Genomic DNA, 4,606 nt, shown 5'->3' on the forward strand with positions numbered 1-4,606 from the left:
CCTGGTGTCTCCCTATGAGAAATGGAAATACGTGTTCCCACAAGGACTGCGTGGAGACGTGTGATGGCCGATTCCTGACCTCCCAAATGGAAGGAGGTGAAGGTCCCGGAGTTGGTGTCACAAGTGTGGATCTGAAGTGGTGCCCGTGTGTGCAAGGCTTGGTCCCCAGCCTGCGGCGCCACTGGGAGGCAGTGGAACCCTCAGTGGGTGGGGCCTTGTGGAAGGATCAGAGGTCACTGAGATGTGCCTTGAAGGAGATATTGGGACCCCAGCCTCTTTGTGTCTCCTTCCCGGTCTCATGAGGGGAACAGTCATCTTCTGTCACATGCTCCTGCCGTGATGGACTGTGCTTCCACAGGCTCAAAGCAACAAGGCCAATTATCATGGACTCAGACCCCTGGAATTGGGAGCTAACATAAACCTTTCCTCCTTTTAAGTTGTTTGCCTCTGGTATTTTGTCACAGGGACAGAGAGCTGACTGAGGCAACTGGTGAGCGGATGAGTGAATTGTGGGATATCCAGAGAGATGAGGGGAAATACTCAGCAGCACACAGGAAGGAGCAGGGGCCTGCAGAGAGCAGGGCTGGATCTCCAGGTGCTTCTGTGGAATGCAGTGGATGAGCCTATCTATGTGATGTTCTGGAAAAGGCCAAACCTTAGGGACAGGACTGAGTCAGTGGCTGCCAGGGGTTGGAGCAGGTTTGGTGCTGGCTACAAAGCAGCATGGGGGACATGGGGGTGACGATGCCAACCACCTCTGGACTTCAGTGCTGGTGACACGGAGGCTCATTTGTCAGAACTCATGGACACTTGAAAGGGGGATTTTACTACAGTTTGGGGTTAGGCCTCAAAATATTTTAAAATGTTTAAAAAATTAAAAAAAAATCTATAAATAATGCATTGTTGGAAAATAACACTAATAACTCTGTCATCCATTCCCAGGTAATCACAAACTACTTTCCATTTGGCCAACGTTTGAAGGCCTTAACATCTCATCTCTAATTTCTGATTGTTTTTTTTTGGAATTAAAAAAAAAATTTGGGGGGGGGGAGTTGCCAGGGATTGAACTCAGGAGCACTTGACCCCTGAGCCACATTCCTAGCCCTGTTTTGTGTTTTATTTAGAGACAGGGTCTCACTGAGTTGCTTGGTGCCTCACTTTTGCTGAGGCTGGCTTTGAACTCGCGATCCTCCTGCCTCAGCCTCCGAGCCCCTGGGATTACAGAAATGCACCACCAAAGCCCAGCTTAAAAATAATTCATTCAATGTCAAAAATCCCTGTGTGCAAATCCACTCATCCAAACGCTTGACGTCCTGCTACCTGCCGCAAGCAATGGCAGGAATCGCCTGTGGAAATCGTGGCTGCCCCGTCTGACAGCGGGTCTCCCCCAGGTGGAGCACTGTCCTGGTAGCCCAGAAGGGGCTGGCAGATTCGGACAGAGGACTTTCCATGGTCAGCGAGTCCTGCTGGGCCTTGCGGGCCCTGGTGTGTGGCTGGCATGCAGTGAATCCTGTGGAGTGACTCCTGTTTGTCACCGCGGGCAGCTGGCTCACTGGCCCGTCCCCTGCATGGAGGAGGCTGGCCAATTCCACCCCCAGGTCACATGTTGGAGGCAGGGGCTCTGCCTTACCCCTGGCCTCGGGGACAGTCAGCTGACAGGCCACTAGGGAGGCTGAGTTGCTCTTTGGGCAGAACCATCCAGAACAAAGTGCCCGGGGCCTGGCCAGGGAAGGGAGCTTTGCTCTCCCCACCGTCTGTGGACAGAGGACAATCCCAGCTGGGGGCAGGTGGCCCCAGGTGCAGTCATGTATGGCACAGCCGGTCCTCACACGTCCTGGGGTGGGACGTGCCAAGAGGTTTAGGAAGCAGTGGTGCCCAGGGCTTCACAGGCAGGTGAGTCACTGGGCCTGCACCGGGGACGGCGGGGTCAGACGCAGGCCGGGGCGTGTCTTGGCCAGAGCTAAGCACAGCTATGAATCAGGAGGAGGGACCACGCTGGTCCCTCAATGTGCGTGAAGTGCACACCCAGGGGGCAGGATCCAGGGTCCTGTGTGCTGCCAGAGCGGGAAGCTCCCGGGGCCTGAGGAATGCTGCCCACCAGCCCTGGCACAGCTGGGCCCCCCTGCCCCCGCCCCTCTGTTCCAAAGCTATTTCCCCTGACTCCCACCCTCCCCTGGAAACGGCCCCAGGACTGGGCGGGGGGTGGCAGCTTCCCCTCCCTCAGCTAATGGCCACTGAGCCTCGCGAGCCTCGTGGAGCAGCGTCCTCCGGATCGCGTTCCCAGACTGCAGGGACACAAGGTGGAAAAAAAGTGGGGTCAGGAGTCATGACCAATTTGGGGGAGACTGCTGGCCTTGAAGTCAGGGGTGCTGACCCTGTGGCCTCCAGTTGGTCCTGGGAGTAAAGGTGCCAGGGCTCTGCCGGCCACATACTGGCCGCGTCCATCATGATCTCAAAAGACAGTCTCCAAGGTCATAATCCCGAGGGTTGAGATCCTGAAAGCCCAAATCCCCAAGTTGCGATTCCCATGGAACAAAAGGCCGTACTTGGGTTTGTCTTTCAGGATCGTGGCTCAAACCCCACAGCTGGATCCAGCCAGGAATGAAGGCCGCTTCCCTCAAGCATGAGCTTTGTTGTAGAGCCGGCCTGGCAGGGCTGCCTGGTAGGGCCCAGAGCAGAGAGACAAGCAGGCCTGTCCCTTGTTGCACTTTCAAGTGACTTGTGACCTCCAGGGCAGCCTGTTTAGCTCCTGTACTGCAGCAGACCTAGACCCGAGCAGGCCTGCGGAAGACGAGTTATTTAATTGACAAAATGTTTGTTTTTATCCAGTAGAAATGTCCTCGGGTCCCTCTTGAGACCATTCCGTAAGCAATCAGACCATCCTGACTAATCGTCAGGAAAGAGTGCCCCGCGGGGGTATCAGAAAGAGAGTTATCAGGAAAAATTAAACAGTGACAGAGCATTAGTATCTGGAAGGAAGAGAGTCTTGTCACATCAAGAGGCGGGCTCCCCAGGATGAACCCAAACTATGTAAAATTTTAGATGTCATTAACAAAAACAGGGGGGCTGCCAAGCTGGGTGGTCATGGTGGGCTCCTGAGGATGGATTCCCACCGCCCCTGCCTGTCCAGGAACCGTCTGATGACAACATCACGCAGGTCTCCGGTTGGTTTAAAACATCCCTTGTCAACAGTATTGCAACTTAAAACCCTCTCCCCGCTCCCCACCAATCAGAGATGTTAAATCGGGCCAGAGATGTGCATTCTGGAATTACCTTCTGCCGGATCTCCAAACCATTTCAGGACGTCCTAAAGTCACGTCCCTCACCAGGCTTCCTGAGACCCCGAGCCAGTAGTGTCCACACTGCTGGGTTTCACAAACACTCCTCTCTTCCTTAGCAACCTCAAGAGCAAGATGTCCTGTTACTAGTGCAAACCACTTTTTATTTATTCCAGTACGGTGTTGAATTAATAAACTGGCCAAGACTTAGCAATAACTGCGCCCTTATTCCAGTCTTCACTGGTCTCAATTTCGCAAAAGAAAGAATCGCCTGCCCCCTTGTGGGGACCACGGGCACTGCTTCCATGACCGTCCAGCACCGCAGCTCAGTGGGGGGCACCACAGGACCAGGGGCGACCTCTAATCCAGGCTTTGGGTGGAATTCTGGGTGCAGGAGGGAACCTACGGCAACATTCCCAGGTGAATTTTCCTCCCCGGTGTTCCACACACACAATGTGTAATTTCTTACAAAGCCATCATGTGTTTTTACTGGTGTCTTTAGATACCAACAAGACTTGTGTTTTTAAAATGTTTCTTGTATTATCTTTTCTGAAGTTTAAAAAAATCAACTGCTGTAAAATAACACAGGAAGTGCACCATCCTGGCCATTCCTAAGCACACAGCACAGTGGAGCTGGGTCCATTCATGCCGTCAGGTGACATCCCCCTCCATCCACTCCAGAACTCCTCTCCCCGTGTAAAGCTGAAATGCTGTCCTCATTAAACACTGAGTGAGTCCCCATTGCCTGTTCCCTGCAGCCTCTGGAGACCACCATTTTACTGTCCATCTCTACCAATCTGACCACTCCAGGGTCTCCATGCAAGTGGGATCATGTAGTGCTTTTCCTGTGTGTGGCTGATTTCACTCAGCAAAATGCCCTCAAGGTTCATCCATTTTGAAGCAGGATTCCCATTTTTTTTAAGGCTTCATAATATTCCACTGTATGAATATACCACATTTTGCTGGTCTATTCACCCATCGATGGAATTTGAAGAGCTTCCATCTTTGGCTACTGTGGCTAAGGCTGAGATGGATGTGGCTCTTTGAAACCCACTTCAGATCTCTGGGGCATGGGCCCGGAAGTGGAATTACTGGCTCAGGTGGGAATTCTAACTCCTAAAGATCTGCACGGGGGTGTCCACAGTAATGGCACCATTTCACATTCCCACCAGCAGGCGCCAGGGCGGCAGTTCTCACCTCCTCCCTACAGAGAGAGGTGCTGGGGATGGAACCCAGGGTCTGGCACAGTGCTCGACCACGGAGCCACATCCCCAGCCCAAGAACATATTTTTAAAGGACATCATTTAAACATGACAGAGAGTGCAAGT

The 4,606-nt window shown here is 53.0% G+C and overlaps 1 long non-coding RNA gene across 1 annotated transcript; it reads left to right on the forward strand.

Annotated features, from left to right (window-relative positions):
• The first annotated feature begins 1,282 nt into the window (after positions 1 to 1,282).
• On the forward strand, positions 1,283 to 3,492 carry LOC125619164. The gene is made up of 2 exons (XR_007350675.1): positions 1,283 to 1,893; positions 2,564 to 3,492. It is a non-coding gene; the product is annotated as an uncharacterized LOC125619164 (long non-coding RNA).
• Positions 3,493 to 4,606: the final 1,114 nt, after the last annotated feature.

The sequence above is a fragment of the Marmota marmota genome, unplaced genomic scaffold (genome assembly GCF_001458135.2).
Source record: "Marmota marmota marmota unplaced genomic scaffold, marMar, whole genome shotgun sequence".
Lineage (NCBI taxonomy): Eukaryota > Metazoa > Chordata > Mammalia > Rodentia > Sciuridae > Marmota > Marmota marmota.